This window comes from Lagopus muta, chromosome 5, assembly GCF_023343835.1.
Source record: "Lagopus muta isolate bLagMut1 chromosome 5, bLagMut1 primary, whole genome shotgun sequence".
Classification (NCBI taxonomy): Eukaryota; Metazoa; Chordata; class Aves; order Galliformes; family Phasianidae; genus Lagopus; species Lagopus muta.
In genome coordinates this window covers 59682055-59707463 of record NC_064437.1, presented here as the reverse complement: position 1 = coordinate 59707463, position 25409 = coordinate 59682055, and the positions used below count along the sequence as shown (strand labels likewise).

Sequence of the window (25409 nt, the reverse complement as noted above, 5' to 3'; positions counted from 1 at the left end):
TTGAGATTTTGTGCTGCTCAAACTTATTCTGGTCAGAAAGACAATGTCACCTCCACTGCAGAGCCCAGAACTCCACTTAAGATATCATGATATAAAGTTTATAATCTGCAGATAGTCCAGAAATTAGGCCCCTTCCAGCAGTTCCCATTGATGTGATGAGAAAGTGTGACTTGTTTTGCATTCCTTAAGCACCTGCTTTACATTCGTTGAGTAGAATTTAAAAAGAGCTCTCCAGGCCTATAAATGATGATGGGTGTCAAACAGCCTTGCTAGCACCCTGCCTACCTGCAGTGTGAAGTGGAGCCTTCCTAATCCTGCTCCCAGCTCCTCACCTGCAGCAGCTTGTATGGAACAGGAGAGCCAGGAGCTGGGCTCCTATTGCAGCTGTGGAGAAAGGACTTTGCTCTGGACGTCATCTGCAGCACTTTGTATTTAGGGACCTTGCTTTAACTTTTTACTTGTTTTTCCTTTCTTTTTTTTTCCCCTCTTTTTTTTTCCCAGCTACACTCCTGTCAAATCCCAGTTTCCATATGAAGGTTTGCACCAAGTTGAGTGAAAGCAATTAGGTAATCTGTTTGTAACAAAATACTTTTCTTTTGCTTTAGTAAACTTAGTGCTTCCCTGTAAAAACAAACTCTTTAATTACTCAGGTGTGACTACTCACCATATTAAATCACCATACTACCTCAGCATAATAATACAGTTCTTTACAATTTCATTTTAGAATCGCTCTTCTTTTGCTGACATTTAATTTTGCACAGGAGTAACACTATCATAAAAGAACCCAGGTGCAAAAATATTATGTTTTTAGTAATGATGTACTGTCCATTACTATTAAAAACTAGAAAAGCTATCAGCGCTGCTTCATATCAGCTGGGATTACTTAGCTTACATGTTTAAGAGGAATCATTTAAGAGCTCTGTTGCAGCACAGGTGCCTGTGCACCTCTTCTACACCTGGCCATTTGACAATATACTTTCATATGTGAGGTTTCAAACTTTCCCACAGGTAAATATTTTTTTAATATTTCTGCTCAAAATTGCAAACACAAAGTTTTTGCAGTAGGGAAGAGGAAGGGCAAGAATGAGTTGCGTGTTTAGTGAATGCCGTTTTTAGAGGTTTGTATCCTTAGCTTTTTGGATGATGATTTGCCTTCCTGAGGCTCTTCTGACAGGAGAAATTACAACTGTAGTTGCTTGCAGTTCTGTCTTCATTTGCTGTGGTATTAATTCTTTGTAATAGAACTAGAAAGACGTTCAGCTTCACTGAAAACTACAGCAAGACATGCTAGAAATAATCTCTCCAACCTTCAACAGTGCAGTTCAGCAATCAGGTAACCAGTAGCTAAGAGGCTAGATATATACTTCCACACATGGAGAAACATAACCTCCAGGGAATGATTTGTGTCATTCTGATGTAGGTTTTTTTATAGAGTAGAAAACACCTGCAATAAGGCTGCAATATGGTTGTATGCTGCCATACAACCAGAGCTTCATTCCTCAGGCAGAGGTGTTGGAGGAAAGGAGAAAGAGCTGCAGTTTTCTGTCCTTTGCCATTCATCCAGAACTCCGTAGCTTCCAGGTTTGTCTCTTTCATCTCCTTTCTGCTGGCTTTTTAGCACATCTGGATCTCTGAGATTTCTCTTTATGTAAAAATTGCCTTTACTTTTTTTTCCTCCTTGATTTCTCTCAGAAAGTTTCTGCATGTTCTTATCTGCAGCTCCGATCTCCATTTGCTGCTCTTATTTTTGAGTGGTTTGCATGGTGGTTTCTCGTGTCATGTTTTTATCAGGCATCCTCCAGTAACAATCCTGCTGTTTTGCCCCAGGTTCTGTTTACCTTCTCTATCTGCTCTGGTCCTCATGTTTTAATGCTGTTGGAGTTCTCATAATTGCAAGGTTTGGGCCTTTTTCAAATGGTTGGTTTTTTATCTTACTCAGTGTACGTTTCTATTTTCTCCCTTCATTGGACTGTTCATTTTTAAAAGTCTTTTAATCAAATGAAAGGAATTAAAAATGAGGAGGGAAAACCCAAGAATTTAAATTCCAGTCTTTTTTTCTACCACAAAGAACCAAGAATTCTTTCTATTTAAGACAGTCACAGATTTTATCATTGTGACTGGTTTCCATTAACTTTGTAAGTAGAAAGACGTTTAGCAAAGTTGAAAGCTGTCTCTTATGTGATGACAGACTTTGCCTGGTTTAGTATTTGTACTGGTTAACTACCAAATCCTGAGTCTACTGCTGTCTACAGCCAACATTTAGTGTTCGCTAAAAGAAACATGACTTAGAAATATATCTTCCATACTAAGCTTTTGAAAACACACAGTATTTTGAGTTAGAGAAACAACAGTTTTAACACATGAAAAGAACTGTTACCACAAGGCCTCCTTGAGAGAAACAACAGAAAAGGGTGCAAAGGGTCGGGAAGAAAGCATGATACGTATTCATCTGCCTCATCTATATACAAGACAACCTATTAATACTCATTCATACAACTAAAGCAGCATGAACTGGTTGTATGGATTAACAAACTGGTTAAACCAACAATGGCACCATGTTGGGATGCAGTAACACCAAGTGGGATTTTGTTTCTGGAAGTCAAGGCTCTGTGGATGCCTGTTGGAACTCTATAGCCTTTGCCATCGCTGTGCTACCATAGCCTATTTAGTATTCAACAAAAGAAGTCTCAGCTGGTCTTTCCCATTTCAGTTCACACAAGTCAGGTTTGGATAGATGACTGAGGGGAGAGAAAAGCTTCCATCTCTTATCTGTCTGGATTTTTCTTTTTGCAGTTTCTTGGGAAGACTTTTGTAATACAAAAGTTCTCTGATGTCCTTCCACACTGCTTCTTCCTTTCACATCTGACCTTGTATGATCACTGAATGTCTTGAGCTGGAAAGGATCCACATCCTCAGGCTGCTGCCCATCATCTTGGCCTGTCCTTGAGCCCCTGGGCTGAGGACTCTGAGAGGGCTTAGGCAAACCTAATGTTATCCAACCCCTTCTGCTCTGCAAGACTGCAACTCTGGCTTTCAATCTTCACCCTTGCTTCTACTCAGGTACAACTGTTACTATTTTCACTCTTAGTTTAATATTGGAGAAAGCTTTCCCTAATTAATCATTAGAAACAGAGAATCCATAATGCATTCAGAACTGCGAAAACTTAATTCTGGTTAATTTTTTACTCTCTGAGTAAAGTCATTATGCCTGATCTTTCAATCAAGAACACCCATTTCGTTTATTTTTATCATTCCTTTCATTATGTTATGAGCTTCTTAAGTATAATGAAATAATTGCTTGTGCCTTTGATTGATCTTTGTTTTGAATGGAAGCTTTAATAGTGTTATTTCTGGCGCAGGCTTACAGTATAATACAACTGAAGGAATACATGACACTAAAACACTTTAAAGCACATGTTCCAATAATTAGACCTACAATCCTTGTCAGCCAGAGGACTGTACAGGGAGGAGTTCCTGTTACAATTTATGAGGAAAGAATTCATGCTATTTTGCTTAATAAAGCAAAAAATATTACTAATGACATTTATTAATAGCTGTAGCAATCTGTGAACAAACTCCTTCTCCCGACAGCTCTGGAAAGCTCTGGAAACATGCTACAGAGAAATCCCAAATTCTCAAATCCAAGTTTACTTTTTAACACTAAAACATGCCAGATGTATGGTAACTTGGGATCTAAGTTCATCCTGCGTGAAAGATGTTGAGGTTCCTCACATCTGGAAATGTATGTTCCTCCTGGATCTCCTGCTGAAGACCCCTTCCAGCTGTTCCCTGACATCTCAGTACCCCTGGTTCCCTGTCATTAGGACCAGCACCTGGTCAAGAGCATGGCTTCATCTGCACTGAGTGCACAGTGGAAGCTGACAAACTGCACAGATTTGCAAGAAAATTTCTGGAAGGCTCTGAAAGTAATGCCTCCTATTTTATTATGTTGGCCCATGATATCAGAGGTACAGCAGTGGAGGCTGAACCTTCCTATCAATATTCATTACGTTTTGTTGCCGTGTGATGGCAGCAGAGGGGCAGTCTGTCACAATGACGTCTGACATGGAAGTGTGGATGAAGAAAGAACAGTGAATGTCAGCACAGCGAGGACTGAGCGATGCATTTCAGAAGTGTCTGAAATATAATAGCCTGTCACATAAGAAATACCAGGTTGTCTGAAGTTTAGAAACAAATTCATCTTTTGAGGACTAATTAAATGTCTTTAAAGTCATTCAAGTTCTAATAACACTCAATGCCCATCTCTTGCTCTCAAAAACGAACTGCATTTGCATCCTTGGTAAACTGGATGCTTCTGTGTTGTAGCAGTAATCATTGTTGGAAGCAGGAATCATTTTATTCAGCCAACAAATGGAAAGAAGCCTTAGAGCAAAGGACAGCACGTGTCTCACAAGCATATCAAGGGAAAGTAGTAGAGAGAAGTGCTTTAACAAGATACAGGCTCTCAGAAGAGTTCTATAGTATACAACTCTGTGATATCACATGATGGAGGAAATTTTGATATAATTGGGTATCTGTGAAGAGTGGATATGCGTGCACACAAATTAGTGGAAAGGAAAGGAGCAACAGAAAATCAGAAACTAAATGCACATTTTTTCAGCTTGAAATACAGCTGTGTTCCTGTACTAATGGTTAGAGCATATGTGAGACTGTGTAGGCCAGCTATACTATATTGTACAGGCAGGAACCTACTTGCCCCTCAAAGAATTCAAAGATAATTGGTCAGAAAAGTATATAATCCTTAGATAATGATTTCACAAAGCCTTTAGGACACAAAGACGAGGGCAAGGCAAAAGCATGTGGATAAATAACTTTCTGAAATGTAACTTCTTTCCCATCTTCTTTAACCTGAATTCACAATGACGAGATTGAAATCCCAGGTAATCAAACTATTCAGTTTGTTTTGGTTGTATCATTTTGTTTTTGTCCAGTTGCAATCACACTCAATTTAAATACCTGGGCTTTGGTAGAGAAGGGTGGAAGGGTGAAATTTTTTCACTTTTTTGAATCCTAAACCCAATCATTTTTCCTTATTTAAGATCAGTGAGATCACTTAGAGGCTTGTCAGCTAGGTTGGACTTCGCTGGGAACACAGCTTGCCCTCTGACATGGAGGAAGGTAGAAGCGAGCCAGGGTGCTCAGGATGCTCCGTGAGGAAGAAGCGTTGTGGTAGCTCTTTCTGGGTGCTGAGTTTGTTTCCTGAGGAACTAAGCTGGATCACTCAAGAGCTGCTACGTGGCACGATCATTCATTTTTAATAGTGTGATGCCAGCATTATAATATCGAGTATAGCCCAATCCTCAGATGGAATACAATCATGTTGTAGCTCATTTTTATATCAGGTGAGGATTCACTAGAGACAAGGCTCTTTAGCATCCACCCACACATGGTACTAACAGTGAGAAACCTGTTTCACAGGGTCTGAAAGCATGGTGCAGCAACTTGAGAGGAAAAGTGAGCCTAATAGGACTTTGAGAACCTAAGCAAACAGGGGAGATTTGCTAACACTGTACTTTTCCAAGCTGGAACTGTGGCTTTTAACATTTCTGTTCTTGAGAGGTTGGGCAGCTGGCCGAAGCTGGCCGGCATTACTTTTGAAGTATGGATCTTCTATTTCTATCAGAGGAGTCAAGGCCACAGGCACATCTAACAAGCAACTATCTGGATTTCTAAGTTCATGATGGAAAAGGGTATTGTCCTTGTTTTTCAGGATGTTTGTAAGCCTACGTTAGTAAACACAGATGATGGCAATTAAGGCTTTGGGAGAATCTTGGCACGTTGGAACTGACCGCTTTTCTGATTGAGAACTGAGATAGTGGGAGAACCCTTTATCCCCTGGTTGAGCAAGAACATCTTGAATCTGTTTATCTGTGTATGAAAAAAATTAATTAAACCTCCACGGGCTGGATTCCTCAAGGATGATAAATGCTCAGCTGGCTTTAGGATCCTGCACAAAAATATGAGTTAACCTGGAGAGCTTTTGGATTTCAGATAAAACTGAGGGGCAAGGCTATGAGGCACACACAGTGAAACATCACCACTAGGAGGCTGCATTTTTTCCATGTACAGAGCTGGCAAAAACACCCCGTTGGGTGATTTTTGCTCAACAACTCAACAAATGTTACCTTTCTCATGCACTGGTCTGATTCCCCAGCAGTCACCCATCCACATTTCCTGGAGAACGGGAGTTGAGGAAGAACCCACAGCTCAATGGAGACACAATGCTGTTCAAGTTTTGAGTTGCTTGAATGATTTGTGTTTTCTCTCTCATCCTACCGTTCCCTATACTGCAACACACTGATGATAGTTACCTCCCAGAGGCTGGATTCAAATGCCTTTCCCCAGAGAGAGCTGAACCTGCATCTCCCACATCTTGGCTGAGTGCCTTAAATGGTAAAGGATCTGGATATCCTCTTCAGCGCTGTAAATTTAGGCCAAAAATAGTTTTCAGCTGCAACTATATGACTAATTTGACCTGAGACTACTTCTGTAGGGCAAATAAAATATTTATTTTATTCACAGAAGAAAAATACTTGCCCTCCCCAATGAAGAAGATAGGAGAGAGAAAGTTGTGGTACAGCAAATGAGCCATAAGATCTTGTAGAAAATGTTAGGACTTGACACTAATATACAGCTCCTTTTCCCAAGCTACAGTTTGAAAAACCCAGAGTTCTCCTCCCCATCTCCTTTCACACATAGCTATATCACTATTTACATGCTGGTTTCCAGAATATCTCAAAGTCACTACCATACTTCCAAAAACCAAAATGAGATAATGAATACATACATCTCATAGCTGCAAACCTAGAGAGATGGTGCAGGTAGGTGTCTGAAACATGCAAAGTACTTCCAAAAAAAAAAAAAAAAAAATCCACCAACCCCAAACATGCAAATTATCTGGCTTCCTACTCCTGTGTATCACAACAACAACTTGTGGGAGGTGTGGGGGCAGAGGAACAGAGCTTAAACTACCACTTTGGAAAAACAATTTCTCAGTTTGTTTCTGCTGCATCGATGCATTAACAGTTTCACATCATGAGCTGAGATGTTTGCAAAGCATTTTGTTCTGTGCTGCTTCAATGGGTAGAAGTACTGGTTCTAAGTTTTAAAAGGCATTTCAAGTTAGGCTCCTAGGATCACATTCAAACATGAATAAATAATCCAATTTTCACATTTGCTATTCAGCAGCTTCTCATAGCATATGTGGTTGCAGCAGCAGGGCCAATATTTTTGTAAGTCAGGATACTTACTCAGGGACTTGAATGCAGGCTTGAGATGAGTATTTGCAAAGGGAGCTAGGTGCCCACTTTCTATGGGGAAAAGATTTAGGAGTTCCACAAGCATAACTTATAAGCGTCCATTAGGAAAATCTCAGCTTTGCTGTAAATGCCTCTGGATTCCTTAGATTTCATTCATTTGGCAGCCAGGCATCTAGCTCTGTATGATCTGAAAGAAATTTGCAGAGTTCTGTATAACTTCTGTAGTCTTTCTCTGGAAAATGAATAAATCATTCAAATGGAAATACTCAAATAGCTGGGCACATATCCAGATACAGTATGCCTAGCTTAGTGGCAAAAACTCACAGCACACATCCTGTATTGTCAAGGACACTGAATGTTTTGGCTGCCCTAATAGAAAAACAATAATTCAATCATGTATTATAAAGGAATTTCCTGGAGACATTTGGCTTTGCTCAATCACCCTATTAGACTTGTTCTTAATGCGGAAGAACGGCCCACTAAATTCATTACATACATTAGACCAGCTATGTTTATTTCTAGATGGGTTTCCGTAAGGTGGTTGAAATGCCTAAAAAATACATTTTGAAGATGCCTTTATACATAATAACAACAGCACAGTCTTGCACCCCTGTATGCTCAGTAATTGTTTCTCACAGTGGAGGGGCACATTTAACACAACTAGCTGTAAGTATTTTATAAATCAACAATAACAGACCCATGGGGTTAGGATCATTGTTTTATTTTGCTGGCAGGGACCTGCAGTGTGTCAGATGTTATACAAAGACAAGAGAGAATGTGTGAGGAGATAGTTATGCTAATATTTTCCCCTTCCTCTCTGGAGTAACTGCCTTAACATTACACAAGTTGATGTGTCCTCAGCTGTTCCAAATTACCTACACCTGTTGGATCTGGCACATGAAATAAATACCCAATGAAACATAACTGCTAAAACCCTTTTCCTTAAATGCTCTTAAAGACCAGCATCTCATTTGTTTGTAAAGACTGTCTTATGCTGCTTGACTGTCTTCCAACAGTAAGCCCACAGATGTCAGTGAGCTCTCAGAGTTCACAGGGTTTAACTTCTCAGGGTCTTTTAGATGTTTCCAGTCACCCTCATCTCATGAATGTGCCATGTACCCTGCTGCTCCTGTCTGCCCTGGAGACCTGTGCTGATGTGGCTGGTTGGCCAATGGACCAATTGTCACTTCACGTTGGAGTTTCAGCCTGAGGAAAACTTTCTCTGCTGATGTTCATCCCACAGAGCAGCTGTTCATACACCATGCCTTCCATTCTCAACCCTACAGCCAGCCCAAAGCTCACCCTATGACATGCCCCATACCACCCATTTCCCTCCAGGAATGCCCATGTGCAGCAGGCACTGTGACGCATAGAGCCATAGAATCATTCAGGTTGGAAAAGATCTCTGAGATCACCAAGTCCAACCCATCCTGACTGTGCCCACTAACCACGGCTCTCAGTGCCACATCTCCATGTTTCTTGAACACCTTCAGTGACAATGACTCCACCACTCCTTTGGGCAGCCTGTGTCATGAGTCTCACGGAACAGGTCCTCCATAACAGAATCAGGGATCAGTGCTGTTCCTCCCTCACCACCTGCATTTCAACTGCCCTGCATCCCTACATCCAGGATTTTTTAAGAAGTAATAGCTCATGTGATTTTGCAGTTCCTTTCCATTTCACGTCCTCCTGTGGAAATTCCTGATCTCTGATTTTTTTGCATGGCCAAGTGTGTAGCAGAAATGCTAAGTCATGGCTTGAAGCAGTGATTGAGCACCTAGTGGGAGGCAGGGTCAACCCACTGAAGCTCAGGTGCATACAATGCAATGCAATGCAATGCATTGCACTGCACCTGAGTGACCAGAAGGGGTGAAGCCAGGATCCACCCCTTCCCAGACCTCATTTAAGGGTGGGCAGTGGAGGTGAGGCTGTCTTTCAGGAGATCTCTACCTATCTGCAGCCTTCAAAGGTAAGTAGTTTTTCTTCTTTTGTTTGATCTGGGAATACCATGGCAGTGCCTCGCTCAGCTGGATGGGGATGGGTGCTGCAGGAGTGTCAGTTCACCTGTCTTGCTGTTCTGTAGAACCTGCTAGGTGGCAGCTTCATGGCAGCGGACTTAATGGCGCAAATACAGATATCCATCAGTTACCCAGCTCCTATTCACACACTGACTGACTGCAAGCTGTCAGTTCAGCAGTGCTTTGTGCTGAGAAAGGCTTACTATTCTTGGATCTGTCACAAAAACACTTTAAGTTGTCACAGTGCTTCTGTCTGAGAAGAAACAGAGGCATCCAACGCTTCAGCAGTGCCAATGCAAACAGTTTCTTAATAACCTACTCTGACATTTCCCATAGTGAAACCCCTGGACCTGGCTTTGCACTCCAGAGCACGTATGCTATGACATTTCAAACATATTTACACTTCATGTGTACTCAAACATGCCTACTTTGCTTTCATACATGTAATACAGTATCACTTTCCTTAGTCTACAAGGTTTGTAACTTCACTGGTGCATGTGTGTGCCTTCTGCATGCTTAGAATCTATAACTATCCAATGTGTGCTGACACTGTTTATCCAATGTGTTGCTGACTGAAGGCCAAGCCTGGAGCTGTGAGATATACCTGCAAAGCACTGCTGTGTACATGGAGAGACATGTGATGTTCTAGGCTGCTGAGCGGCAGCCCTGCAGCAATCCTGTACACTGCTTTTTGGGAGCAACCCTTGGGCATCCTTTGCCATGCCCTGTTGTGACTTAGTTGTAGTTTAATGCAACATGTGTTTGAACTGCCTCTGAAGGACTAGAAAATGTTAAAACACACATACCATAACACTGGTATGTCTATGTATGTTTGTATGTATGGTAAACTCCTCATCTATCAGTTCCAAACCTTGAGGTTGGGAATATCACAGTTATTGAAAGCTCAGAAAGGACAAGCACAAGTTCTATTTATAACACATTGCTGTTTGGTCTCCTGTGGTGCTGCATCCCGTCTCCTGCTCTTAGAGCCCTCAGCCCTTTGTTCTGTGCTGATGGAAATATTTTCATACAATTTCAGATGTCCCACTGGGATGGTTCACTGTAGTTGTTACATTAATCATTCCTTCCTTAGAACTTGTAGTATCTCTAACTCTAGGCCCGTGATGATAGTCATCCTCCAGCTGTACATCCGTACATTCCTAATTTTCCTCACCTTTCTTCTGCCAACATCCTCCTTTTCCCATCATTTATGATATCCAAAGCAAAAATGAGGAACTGAAGTTAAGATTTCAACCAGATATTCCCTCATGAAATTTTTCTGTAGAGCAGTTACTTACTCTGTTTACAAAAAGTGGAGGAAAATCTGATCTAAAAAAAGAAGCAAAATCACTATTTAGTATGCTGTCAAAACTAGGTAATAAATTGTTGCTCTTGCTACAGGGAAACTCACTGTATTTTCCTACCTTGTACGTTTTCCAACTTTTTTTCTCCTCCATAACTAATAACGCATTGCTGGAGAGCACAGCCTCTCTGCATAAAGCTCCACAGACATACCGAGATTGTAGACCGCATTTCTGATTTCCCGTATGTTACAGAAATACGGTATCATGCCAATTACTTCAGGGGGAATGACTCTGGATTTATACTGCTGTATCTGAGATCATAATTTGACTCCCTGTGAGTAATTGAGGTCATGTGTCTTCCTTTTTAACTTCACCATTGCCATGCCTACGCCTCCCGCTGCAGGGTGAGCAGCTTGAACCATCCCAGATGACTGAGTCATGAGCATTTTTTCTAGATGAATACATGAGGGTTTATAGGAGAGCAAGTAATTGCTCTTTGTGTGTGCCTGGGATATTATTTCATTAAGCAAACTACTCCCTGCTCGTGCAGAAGCCCTAAGATCGTGCAGCTGCTTGTGCCAAATTAAGTTTTTCTTAGGGTTAGAATGCAAAGTCAAAACTCTTGGGTCCTTTTTCATTAGTATGCTCAATTTCTGACTTTGTCCAAAGTCCCCATGATCTCTGTGCATCAGTTACCGTCTATTTAGTGGAGCTCGATCTCCCTTTGTGAGGGAACAGATGTGGAAGCCCAGCATGTGGGGCCAAACCCAGACCTCGGCTCTGTGATGTCACTGGGGGAAGTCGGACATGGTGACAGTTTGTGTCTTTATCTCTGCCTCTCTGAGTCGGTAAAACATTCTCTGATAAAAGCTGCCCTATAAACACAAAGTGTTCCTGTGACTCAGGTTCACTTTTGCTTGGTCACAGATCCCACATCTCAGTGTCCTCGCTGATGAGGTAGGTGGTTGTTGCAATTCTCTTTCCTACCTCCTAACACCTGAGAAGAAATCACTTCTGCTCTCACACTCAGGGCACAGCAATCCACTTACACTTTTGACAAGAAGGAAGTCATTAAAATCTTCCTACACTGCACCTGCACAGGGAAAACCCATCACACCTTTCACTTTATTTTTCTTCCAAGGGAAGGACCTCAGCTTTTGGGACTGAAGGCACTTCTCTAAAGCCACAATCAGCACAAGAGAGAGTGAGTGCATGGGGAAACAAAGTCCCCTTCTCCATAGAAAGAAACTGAATAAAAAAGGGGAAGAAGGGAGCTAAGACTTCATGCTGCTGTTCATCATAGGATGCCGTTAGAATAAAATTACTGCATTTTGAGAGAAAGCAGAGCATTACCAGTTACATTTTTATCATCGATTTTGAGAATATATTCTATCAATTTTGTGCATGTGTAAGTGGCCATACAACCTATCAGCATCTAGCAATCTGTTTTGTTTTATCCCTATGGTAGCAGCTTATCCTCCCCATATATTACACTTTATCTATAGCAATCAAGGTTAGTGATAGAAAACTGCACTTTGTAACCCCAGGCAGCAGAATGAGATCCAACCAAGCAGCACTGAGCCCCACACCCTCAGTACATGCATGGACACTCCTTACCTTGCTCCAAGCCAGTCCGGAGCCACCAACACCAGATGTGTTCCAGAGACCTATTAGTGCACACTAGAAGAGCATATTTATGATACCACAAATATTTAAGTGTGGTCTCTACAAGTGGGAGGAGAAATTGCTCTCTCCAAAAGTTTTTTGGCTACAGGATTTCCCTATCTTGCCAGCCTCCCTGTGTTCCCCCCGTAGCTGCGGGTTTGTTGGGAAGGCCTCAGATAATCATCTGGCATCCCTTACAACGCTCATAAAAAGAGCTGGTGAGAGTTTCTTACATCTTATCTTACGTACTCAAGTTTCCATGGGACAAAGTAATGCTTCCAGAAGAGGAGGGGAGCGTGCAGCTGATGCTTAAGGTTCGGGAGGTCCTGCCAACGCCTTGTGGAGAGCTCTGGCCAGTTCTGTCTCTTTGCTTTCCTGCTAGGAAGGTTTGTCTTTACTAATCTATAGTGTGATTTTTGAAATGAGGCTTATGAAATATGACTTTAAGCTTGATATTAAATCTCCTTTTTAGACTGATAAATGGCTTTCTGGCAATATATTGCTTTACAGAAGGGTCACCTTTTCCCCTAGCTTGAGCGAAAGCCAGGCTGAGCCTCTGTGAAATCGAAATGATCTTTGTCCCAGAGTTTACATCTTCAGCGGAAAACAAGGGATCAGATTCCCTGCCTCAGGCTGAGTGGCTTTACCCTGCAAGTAATCCTATTGAAACCAACGGGACTACTTGCAGAGCTGAAGGATGTGTTGGCACAGCATAAGGGCTGCTGGCTGTGGTTCCAGCATCCATTCACTCACATTGTTTACTTCTCTATTAAAAAGCTTCCAACACCTACAGCCACTGCATGCAGCGGGACAGAAGTGCAGTAGCTTTCTCAGGCATAGAGAAGACACAATGACCAAATGGTGCAGGTCTGGTCATTGCATGTTCTGGGTTTTCTGGTTTTTGGTTTTTTGTTTTTTGGGTTTTTTTTTTTTCCCTTCATCTTTTCTACCTTATGGAATGGTAGAATCATAGAATGGCTTTGGTTGGAAGAGACCTTAATGATCATTGAGCTCCAATCCACTGCCCTGGGCAAAATTATCAACCAGTAGATCAGGCTGAACATGGGACAGATCCCATACGACTCTTTCCTGAGGAAATTCATCTGAGTAACTGAAGTACCTGTCTTGTGCATGACCCCAATATATCTCTGCATGTAATGTCATTTCCTCATGGCATTAATATGGTTCTGCATGTAAGCAAAGAGAAGGCAAAAAGGAGCTGTGCAGAAGACCTCCTTGTGTTGTCCATTAGCTTTCACTAAAACTGGCCTGCAAATTTCAGAGTGGAAAAATTTTCCACTGGCAAAATGCCAGACTGATTAAATCAAAATGAACTTCCAAGCAGAAATCAGATGAGTTTCTCAGGTTTCCAATGAGCTCAGTGGGCTGTGAGGCTGCTGCTGAGCCTGGTGATGCAAAGAGCCTCTGCTCAGTCCCGTTAGATCCTCAGCTCTGTTAGATAGCTGAGAGCTCATCACCACTATATTTATTCAGGTATATCAAGCAGTTCATCAAGCTGATGTAATCCACACCAGTCTGGTCTCCTGGGCTGGGTGAGGATGCTCTAAGGCCATGCTTTGCTACTCCAGAGCCTGCAGTGGAGTTCAAGAACCCAAAGCTCTGCTGCTGAAAACAACTGGGCTGCCCTGAACACCACTCACTCCAAACTGGTTCAAAACACTCCAAAAAATTGAGGCTGGCATATAAATAACCTGGGGACCCCTGCTTGCCCATAGGGGATAAATCTCGGATGAGTCCAATTGTTAATTTCTAGAAGTCTCTACTGAATATATTATGATTTCTCTAAGATTTTCTTTCTTAAAAATAGATAAATAATCCCCTCTTTTTTTTTTTTTTTTTTTTTTTTTTTTTTTCCCTCCCTGGTGCCTCATTTCTTCTATTCCTATCAGATCACCTCCCTTCTTGTCTGTGGGGATGCCAGCAGAGCAAAAATATCACAGATAAAGATCTTTTCATCCTCCATCTCAGTTACCTCCTTACTGCAAGTGTACCAAAGCAGACCTTCCTCTCCCTCCATATCTATGCAATTGTCCAGCATGATAGAGGTGCTCTACAGAGAATCAATCTTTAGTGAGCTTTCTTTCTACTGCTTTTAAAAATTTATAATATGTAGGATAAATATCTCTTCCCCAAGAATGTAGATCTGGATTGTTTTTTAGTACAGAAAGATTGGGGTAATGGTCAGATAGTCCTTAGCTCCCACCTGAGGTCCCCCAGCCCATGATCCTGGACATACTCTTGCTCCATACTGGCCTTGGTGTTTCCATGCTGGCCTTTATGTGATGTCATTGCCCAAAAAGTTTCTTCCTTTCAATCCCAAGGTCTCTTCCCCTGTGAAAAGTTGGCAATGCAAGACAAACACTCGTGTGTGTATGCTGCCCTGCATTCGTATACATGGTGACAGGCTTGCTATGCTGACTTAATAAAATGAGCTAACAAGTTCTCATGAACAATATTAATATCTAAAGTAGTATTTCATTCTCTCCAAATTAAGATGGTTTTTGTTTTGCTCTCATAAAAATCTGCTGGTACCCTGAAATGGATCAGTAGTGACATCCAGTGGCCACAATCTGAGACAGCTGTAGCAATTTTGGTTGTGCTAGAGCAATTTGGATTTGTTGCTACTTAGAGGTATTGTGAATTTCTTTTCCTTGGAGCCCTCGCTCTGCTCTGCCCCCACAATGGAGTATTCTTGCCCCATTTGGGCTGAGCCTTATTTGCTCCACAAAGAAGTGAGTTAAAATCTTATGAAAGAACTTGGATTACCTGCACACATCACCAACTTGCCAGTATCACCAGCACCATCACCACCATCAGTTTTCTTAAAGGTCTTTGGGACTCTTGGATGATTTTTTTTCTCTTCGGCTTCTTACCTTCTGACAATGCTGTCTGAACAAAGAGGCTGTTTTCACCGTACAGAGGTTTTACAGATTCAAGGTTTGTGTATGAAGGGGTCAGGAAACAGCTGATGTTGGTTGGTTGGTTGTTTGCCTGGTTTTGAGGGGATGTGTATGAAATACACAATTTCCCAATGCAGACATTGATTAAAACTTTAACAGCACTATTTTCATAGTTTTAGAAGAGGTACGAGATCTTGTAGCCCAACCCCTTCTTGGCAACCCTACTTCATGAGTGATTTTTTTCTTATTGAGTGTTATCTCAGTGTTCCAACCCACAAAGTGCTAAATACAGCAGAGCACATACCTCAAGCATCCAAACAGCTCCCTGACCTTGAGCAGCCACATGCACACACACTTTCTTGGATCAGAGCCACACTATTTCACTTCTTGCTGATCCAGGATTTCAGAGTGACTCGGTTGCTGATCAAGAATATGCACTGGGCCTCCGAGCCGTGAATCAGCTGTTTCGTGGGATTCAGAATATTTGGAGAGCAGCTTGCTACTCTTGCTTAGTGTGTTAGAAACATACCTACCAGCTCTGTGTGCAGCCGGGAAAACAACGCATCAGCTTCTACGCACAGAATGCTTTCTACTTACTAAATGTGAAACTGGAAATTCTCAGCTCTCCCTAAAGAGACAATATGCCTTTCTTAACCAAAGTGCTGACGCTGTGACTCTGTAAATCCTCAGTAGAATAGTGTTTCTCACTTGCAATGTAAGAAGTTAAATTTACAGACGCCTTGACAGCCTCCTGCCTCTTGCTGAATTCCAGGCTGAGCTGACTGCTGCGGTTCAGCCCAGGGTTCAGGCAGATAATCACGTTACTGTTGGGTAAAGAGCCGCTGTGTGTTCATTGAGGCTGGGGGCTCAACCACACGTGTACTTCCAGACCCTCACAAACACATGGCAAAAATGCATTATCTTAAATCTTTTTTTTTTTTTTTGCTGACATGTCAATGAACACATTTTTCCTCAAACACGGGACAGGCCAAGAGCATCTGGCTCCACTGACACACGGTAAGTAACTCATTACACTGCAGGAACTGCCTTGCTTTTGAACCCTGAAATGCTCCTGCCTGTTTTATGACGCTCATGTACTTGATTAGCACTTGAATCAGGGCGTTACACCAAGGCGCTTGAGCACTGAGCCAAACCTTCAGCCCATAGCTGTAGGAAGTGTTGGGTTAAAAGCCCTGCTCATTACTCGCTGTTTGCTTTTAGAATGTGGATGTTTTGAGAAGCGACAAAGTGTACGGAGTCTAAAAACGCACATATAGAAACTAAAAAGCATAGGCAAATAAGCCAGCCCTTCAGATCCTGCTAATACTTTTTGTGAGATAGCAGGACAATAAACCATCCAATCAGCCTGCTCAGGGTGGGGGCTTTAGGGCACTGTGATGACAGTTGTAACATGTGACTTTTTGTTTTGTGATTATAAGCATGGCTCTCATTTCTTCCCTTCTCCCATTTCCTGTAATGCTTGTTTACTTACTTAGTAATGCTAGTCCTCCTTCAGGATTAAAAGATGCTAAGGCTCCAAATAGGACACAGATGGCAGCAAGCTCATATCATTTAATGCTAAAGCACCAAATGCTTATAATTATTTTTATTCTGCTAGTACTTAGTCATGTTGTAGATCATTCATATTAATTTCTAACTAAGATAGGTATCTTCAGAAAATCATTACTCTGGTTCTTTCAGGAAAAAAATGGGATCATTTCTTAATTAATCATAAATATTACACCCAAAAAACTTCCAATATTACAGTAATAAAGTTACTATCTCTCTCTTAATGTGCTGAACAGAATTCTTTATCCATAAGTCTGGTTCTTGCTAAGGAAACAGAAGCTATTAAACAGTGACTGCCTCCATATACTCTGAACCACTGTGTGAGCCATTGTCTGGGTAGGCTGCTGTAACAGGGTTTTAAACATCCCATGAGCCAGCACAGATTGCCACTGACATATGTCAGATTTTTCAGTAACATCTGAAAAAAATACCAGGATGTAATGGAGGAGTTAGAAGTGGAAAGTTTTATGTAATCGCTGCCAGGTTGGGTGGTGAAACTGGTTGAATGAGAGGAAGGAAGAAAGAAATAAGAGAGCAAGGCTGGTCTCTAGCATATTTTTTTTGTGAGACAGTAAGTCTGGCAGGGGTAAATCTGTCATCCTATAGGAAATATAGGATTATAGGAAATATAGGATTAAACTTGGCTGAACACAGTGCAAATAGTGAGATTTTCTTTCTTGGAGGTTGGAGTAGGCCTGGCAGTTCACTAAGAAATCAGACTCGAAAGGCATGGTTGGATTATTATATTATTATTGTTATTTCAAATCTCTGGTATGGATATGGTCCTTAGGTGACACATCTACAGAAGAAGTATAGAGAGTGGCCACTGACTGAGGAGATAAAAGGCAGTGAGCTGGTGATGTATTGCACTGTCTGGGAATGTGGTGGACTTCTTGGATGCTCCAAGCCTTGAGATTGTTGTGGGAAGCAGGAAAGATCACTACTGCTACCTGATGTTGGAGATGCAAGACCTCTTTCTTAATTTTTTTTATAAATGCACAATATAGCACTGCCCAGCTCCCTTGACAAGGTCAACTTGTGTTGAGTACAGCTGGAACAATAAAATTGCATTGTTATCTGTTTCATGTAGGCACTTAAAAGGCAAGTGCCAAACCTAAGCTTGCAACTGGTAGCATTACAGTTATGTTAGTAGGGCTTGAGTTCATTTTTTGCTTATTGCTCCTAAAACTATCACCAAAAAAGAGAATAGTGTTTGTGAAAAAGAAAGAGCACCTGAACTGTTCTTTTAAAAATTATTTTATTTTTATTTTTTATTTATTTATTTGTTGCTGTGCCAGAAAGCTCTGTTCCATTATACACTGGAACTCCAAATAATGTATGAGTATTCCTTGAGAAGAAAATGCAGCACTGACGCTAAGGGCCATATAAGGGGACCAACCCAGATCCCAGTGAAGAAATAAGAGGAATATAAAGGGGCTGGTAAAGCACATAACTATGAACTAACCTAAGCTAGAAGAATCTGTGCATCTATCCAGTAGTGTCTCAACTATTGAGACAACTGGGAAATAGGTTAGTTGCTCTGTGTTGATGTCAGTGCCACCAGTAGAAGTGGGTCCCCTAAGGGAAGTGGGGGTGAGTGGATTCAATGCTGGTTTTACCTGGACCTCTCACAGGTTCTTCTGACTGCAAAAAGATGTTGGCTTTCATTTATTTTCTTTCCATTACCTTCTTAGAACCTCTGTCATTAAAAACAAAAACAAAAACAAAAACAAAAACCAAAAAACCAAAAAAAAAAACCAAAACCCCAAACAGTTCATTATCTACAAGTGAGGGAACTTAACTGAGTGGTAGAAAATATAGTCATGCTCTTCAAAAGATGTACAGAAATGTGGATTTCACTCCCTAGCAAATGATGCAGTTGCATCATTAGCTACAGATGAAAAAAGGCATCTGATGCTGTCTAGTTTTTTGCATGAGGTGAAGCTTTCTTGTGGTGGTCCTGACTCAGTGGGGGCTCACTCTGGGGCAAGAAGAGGGAAGAAGCTGAAATATCTCTTCATTGCAATAATTGCTTGAGTTTGCCTACACAACTATAAAGCCTTCCTGTTAACATCAATAAGTAGTACTGAAACTAAGCATTCAGACAAGGTATAATGGCAGGTTATTGCCTATGAAGGAATTGCACTTAGGTTTTCCGGTACTTTGTTGCTAGATTTAGTGTTACATTACAGGAAATCTGAGTGGACAAACGTTGGCAAGACATAATGATCTAGTATTCTTTACTGTTCTATGCTCTGACTTTCTGATGCTGAGTTATTTTGCATAAAATATGGGCTTTGTGTCTTTCAGTATACTCAAGAAGAACTAAGTTTTAGAGCCCACTGTTCTGGAAGGTGTGTATGGGGGATGAAGGTCCAGTCCATACGTGATAAGAAAAGATGGAGTTTTCTCCCTCCATTCTTAACCTACGTGAAAATATATTTTCTTGTGACTGTCCTCTCAGTTCTAATAGTGTCTATTTGGATCTACATGTCCAGCAAACTCTTGTGTTACTCATTGGCATCTTAAGGCACTTACTAATAACAAGTTAGCAAGTTTTCCTCCTTGTATTTCATCACTGTAGACAATAACACACACACACACTGTCAGTAGACCAGCTGAAGACTTAGATGAGCTAATGAGCAAGCAGGTGCCAGCTAAAACAGGATGAACCAAGGCAATGCCAAAAAAAAAGTCAGTCTTGTTCTCAGATAAAAGTAAGTAAAAAAAAAAACCAACAAAACAAATGCATTAAATTCATTAAGCATAAAATCTTCAGATGATAAGAATCAGCTATTGCGAATTCCCATCATTCATCAGGGATTCTGGACTAGTGAAGCATTCAGTACATCAGTGGTGTTGCTGAGTACAGTTGCTGACAGTTGGGCCCCACGTGTGAGCGGTGGGCTATGGAGAGGAGATGTGCTTGAGTGAAGATATGCATTCCTCAGAAAAGCTGTGAATCTGACATCTTAATAGCTAGCAAGAATCATTTTTTATTGTTTACCAGAACCGAGCGTTTCTAAATGCTTGCCTATGCTACAAAAGGGTTCTTCGTAATGCTGCAAAGTGGGATAAAAAGGAAGTGTGAAGCATGAGTCACTAAGCCACAGGGAAAGAAAGTGCAGTGTGAGAGACCGCAGCACCATCACTTGGCCTGTGGCCCTTTTGATAGAGCATAGCACAGCTTCCTGCAGTGGAACCTGAACAGGGGCTGCATTCAACTCCCCCAGCAAGAACAGAGGTCAAGGATATTTATTCGAGCTGTCCCAGATGTGCCCACATGACCTTCATTAACAAATTATCTAAACAGCTTGTAATTTTCCTAAGTACATTTATCAGGTGTGACTTGAAGTCTTACAGAGCTAAGCTCAGTCTTTTCATAGGGTTTGGGTAACAGCAAAATATGGAGGATGGGAAGCAACTTAACTGAGTCTGAGGTGAGAGTGAGGGCAGGAGACCTGGTGTGGCTACTTATGGGACTGTCCTTTGTCTTTGTGTCTGATAACCAAACAGTTACAACAATGTACTTAAATGTAGGGATGGAGCAGGCTCCAAATCCATCCAAAAGCTGGAGCCCAGGTACAGACTAACAGGCTGAGCTCAAAGAGTGAACAAGGTGGGAAGAAACCTATTTCTGTAGATAATGCTTGTGACAAAAAAAAAGAAAGTAACACCAAATACATATGCACACACACGCATAAAAGCCAGTCACAGGCAGTGATACTATCAATATTGCTACTAAAAGTAGAGAAAGTAGATGGGAAAAGTCAATGGTGTGTGGCAGAGCAGCAATAGCTTTTTAACAGACTCTCTTCACTGCTTCTGTGACCTCTTCCTTCACCTAAACTGGAACCTGTGCATGCTCTTAAAGGTGACTATCTTGTGCCAGGTGAACTGTTTTTGCCAGTAAATGCATCTTGTCAAGAAAAAATACTTAGAAACACACTTGCTATTGGAAGAGTCATGCTGATGAGAGTAGCTGTAGGAAAGTAAGAAGAATTTGGCTTTGTAGAAAAGCAATATTTTCACTCTTCTGAGTGGGTTTCACAATTAACTTAGCATATTCTTGGAAATGTCCTTGACAGTGCAGTTTTAACCAAGGAGAAAACTGGCAAGATCATGTTACAGCATCAGATATACGGAGCAACTGGTGTGGAGGAAGTATTAATGCCCACAAATCTCCTATGTAAAATCACGGACTTGCCTATGAACCTACAGTGAAGCAGGCTTCCTCCAGCTGCTCTCTGGCATGGATCCTGAACAGACCTTGCAGTTGATCCTACATCTTAAGTTACTCTTCTCCTCCCCCACACGCTGTTAGTAGCTGTACCCATTACATTAAGCATTTACAGAGCTGCTGATGGCTGCCCTTTTCCTAGAGATACAGACAGCTCAGCTAAATGCCATTGATGGGCTCTCCTAGGCTTTCCCAGTAAAACGCTCCAGCTAAAGGTGTAAGAGAAAAGGGTGAGGCAGTCCTGAAGGAGAACATCCTAGATGACTGCAATCCAGAACAGAGTAGTAATCAGCACCAGGACGCACCTCTTTGTGTACGTTAAAGGACTCTGGTCCTTCCTGAAGAGATATGGGGTAGAGCTCACTTTTACTTGTTCTGGCATTTGCTCACACCCTGTTATTGACAAGACTTCTTGCCAAAACCAGTCTCCCTCCTTATCACGTAATTTATACGTGCTTCTTCGTAGCAGTCTCTTTCTCTTACTTTGTCCTTTGAGTCTAAGCCCCTCCAATGATTGAGCAGAGAGGTGTGTATATTGACAGTGTGTGTAAAAGATGAATGCGGTCTCATTCTCCCCGGGTTGTGCTCCCTGCTCCTCCAACTCAGTACAAACTGAGACTGTTTTAGGCATTTAAGCTAATGAAAGATTAGCATTTCAGAAGTCTATGAACAAAGTCCAGAATTTTGTTGTTGTTATTTATATACTATTTATACACATATTTATATACTATTAGCAAATCCAAGACTTGTGCAGTATATGCTTGTGTTACCCTTATGTCATTCCTGTGTACTGCAGTGTATAAATTATTCCTATTGGCCATTGCTGGCTGTGTCTTGAGAAGGTAGCACTGAAAAGGAAGCACTTTCTGCTCCTTTGAAGAAATGCAGCAACTACACTAAATACAGCTCTGAGCTTAGCCTGCTTTCTGCTTGATTCAGCTGTCTCAGATCTGCATTTCTCCCTGAAAATCACTTTGCCTTCTGTAGGGGTGAGAAACCAGGGGAAATGACAGGACTGGCTTTAGATAACAAAGAAGAATGCCAGGTATGAGGAGCTCTGGAAACCCATGCCAGCTTTAAATCAGCTTTACGTTTGCCTCAGCGGGGGATGAAGTTCTTGGGAAACAGGTCAGAAGGACAGGCTTGCAAGGGAAAAAAACAACAACAACAAGCTGCTTCATTTCTCAGAAAAAGAATATTATCTCTCTTCCTGCTCCTCCTCCAGAAGCAGCCATTTCTGATTCCTGAGATAAACACAACTGTTTTTTCTGTTCCTCCTTCCTTTCCCAAGCTCTGCTTTCATAGCCTCTCCTCTGCTGCAGTGCTCATGGGCAGCTGGGAGCTTGGGAAGGTGCCTTTCAGCTTCTTCCTCCTCCTCACCACCTTTCCTGTTCCTTTGTCTCCCCAGACCTGAGCAGAGTGTGCCAGCATAGCCTCTGTGCTATTCTATTTGCTGTTCTATTTGTTTTCCATTGATTGTGTAAAATCCATTTGAGGGCGCAGGTATTCCTCACTAATTTTGTTGTATTTTCTTATTCCCTTACTCCTCCTGAGAGAAGAGGAAGTTTTTACAGGTTAATTTTCCAGACCAGCTGCATGTCAATAAACAGTTACACAATATTTACTTACTGCAAAGGAAAAAAGCCTGCAGTGATCTATGAGGGGGAAAGAAAAAAAAGTAGGGATCATTTTTTCATGCCTGAACAATGGAGTTCTGCTGGATGAGCTCACAGCAGCATCTGCAGTGGAAACAGTTAACATTTGTGTTTAAAAAAAAAAACCATGAACATGAGACTAAGGTGGAACATTTAAAAATAACTGTTCTTAATGTTGCTACGGAGACTTTTATTATAGACATAGTACGTGATGTGCATTGATTACATTCCACATAGGTAGCATTTCTCACTCAGTCTAGTAGAAACTGACAGTTCTCCCACTTGTACAAGACAGTATGAAGTAGCATGCAGGTCATGGTAGAGAGGAGGTGTACTTGAGTTTTCAACTCTTAAAAAACTGTAAGTGTGCAGTTTTAATACGCTATTGACTGTTTCTTGCCCTTGCAGATACCCCTTGTTTAAGACATTTTGCCTTTTCTATAGCAGAAGTGTGTAGGGTTGTAGCAATGCTGGTGATAAACATAGTGATCCCATCATAAAAATAAGGGCTATAATTCATGTGGTTGGCACTGCACGCATTTACAGCTTTCTGTTAAATCTTAGTAGTTTCAATACATTACATTCAAATAAAAAAATATATTGACTGCTTGAAAGACTGCATTTGCCTTTGAGCTGGCTTGATTAGACCATAGTATTGAAGGCAGAAAACGCATTGCTTGTGCTCATGCACATAGACTCCTTTATAAAAATGCTGTTGAGAAAATGCTGCTGATCGAAAGCTGTTAAGTCAAAATCTTGGCCAAAAGAAAAAAGAAAAAAAAAAAATTACCGTATTCTAAGCTTTGCTCATTCCAGTAAAAATAACAGTGGATGGAAATGCAGCCCTCAAAGAACTTCAGTTTCACTTTTATATGACAGTTTTCATCTCTCTGAATTTTTTAATATTGACTTGGATTAAATAACCTTGTATGGATGAGAAATTTTTTGCAGATTCAGGAAGCCAAGCTTCTTTGGGGCTTATTTCATAGAAGTTTTAGATTTCATATTGAAAATATTTACTTCAATTTTTCCATTTGTTAGACAGACAGCTCAATAAGTAAATTCAAGTAGAAGTGTGCAACGCAGCACTTCAGGCAGCTGTGGTTTCACAGCCGTGCTTTTAAAACTGCTGGAATAACTGCAGTTGGTGGGTAGAATTTATAACTGATTTGCTGAGGTACTGAGGACAGCAGACAGGTTCCTCCCTTCTGTCAGCCTGCAGACCTGAATTCTCCCTTCTCAATCGTCCACCCTTCAGTACATTACTGAAGCTATGAGAAGAGAGCCTGTCCTAAAATGGGAAAATTATCCTTTGATTAAGAATGATTTGAATTTTGTTCTCTGTCCGAAGTTCGGAACTGAATGTGAAGGACAAAGGTTTAAATCACACCACTGCCAAGGGTTTTTATCTACTATTTTGACAGATAATCCGAATGGTAGAGGGGAAAAAAAATATCTCAAAGTAATATTTCTCTTTATTATTGTTAATCTTTTCCTTCTCTAGGCAGTTCATTTAGCCCATTCTCCTAAAGTCTTATGCCTTGTATAATTATGCTTATGTACAAGCTGTATAACACAGCTTTCCAAGTGGCAAAATGCCTGTGAAACTACAAGGTGCTTCTGCTCTTCTAAATGACAATTTTCAGTATGAAACATGAGGTAATTTTCATAGGTGCATTCAAATTTGGCTCATATTTTCCTTGCTTTGAACAAATTCTGAACAGAAGCAGCACAGTGTAGTATGAAACCAGACTATTAAATAAACTGTAACAGGATGAAGGCAGGAATAGCAGCATTGTGCTTTCTCAGCATAAATCTATTACTGATAGTTCTTATGAAGATTTCAGTAATGCAGCTATTTGTCTTACATAGCTGGGCAGAGTAATACAAATATGATGCTGGGGTGTACACAGTTAGGTTTGCAATTATTAGTTTCATTGAAAATCTTCAGGTCATGTCCTTATGCTGCTTGAATTTGTGCAAGAACACGCTGTGATAAAACTACCTGCTTAAAGGCTGGTCATGTGAGTCCTCATGCTCTATCTTTTTGTTCTTTGACTCCAGAAAAATCAATACAGGTACAGGAAGCCTGTTGTAAAATCCTGTTACCAGGGAGGAACAGAAACAAGACTGTGAATTAATGTTTCTGTTTGCCGTTCCCTTGCTTGCTGCCAACGGAAAGTAAAGCCAACCTGCTCCACACTCAGATGGACGAGTTCATCTCTAAAGTGTGCATCAGCTCTACAGGCATTGAGCCTTTCCACAAATTTGAAATTGTTTTTAATGCAGTTTATTGAGGCTTCTTGTGTCAGCCAAAGCCTGATTTGGAATAACCCAGGAAGAGAGCCAAGCATTAAAAAAAATTAAAATCTGAGGTTGTGGAACATCTAAAACATATTGATCATCATGTAATTATACTTGAAATGTATTAGGGGAAGTAGCTAAAACCATCTTCAGCTCTAAGAGAGCTGATGTGGGAACAGGCAAGAGGGCCTTGGGGAGGCTGCCTTATGAAGGATGGCAAAACTATTTCAGAAAATGTACAGGAAAGTTAAGTGAGAGAGCGCTAAATGACAAATGTGGTAACAACAGTCCAAAACTTTTCACTTTCTGAAGATTAAGAGAGCTATCATTTACATGAAAACCAGAAGCCAGGGAAGCAGATGCAGCACGAAGGAGCATACGTGTGACAAATCTCGTGTCTGAATTAAAGAGCAGTTCCTGGACTTGAAATGCAATGGCAGGCTGAAAATAAAG

At 41.2% G+C, this 25409-nt stretch overlaps 1 long non-coding RNA gene across 1 annotated transcript in view; it reads right to left on the bottom strand.

Annotated features, from left to right (window-relative positions):
- LOC125693485 (uncharacterized) overlaps window positions 1-12274 on the bottom strand; it is a 28439-nt gene extending 16165 nt beyond the window's left edge. Inside the window, exons 1-2 of the long non-coding RNA XR_007377120.1 lie at window positions 12220-12274; window positions 7272-7467 (exon numbers count right to left, since the gene is read on the bottom strand). This is a non-coding gene — a long non-coding RNA (uncharacterized LOC125693485). The remainder of the gene's footprint in view (window positions 1-7271; window positions 7468-12219) is intronic.
- Between the last annotated feature and the right edge of the window lie 13135 nt (window positions 12275-25409).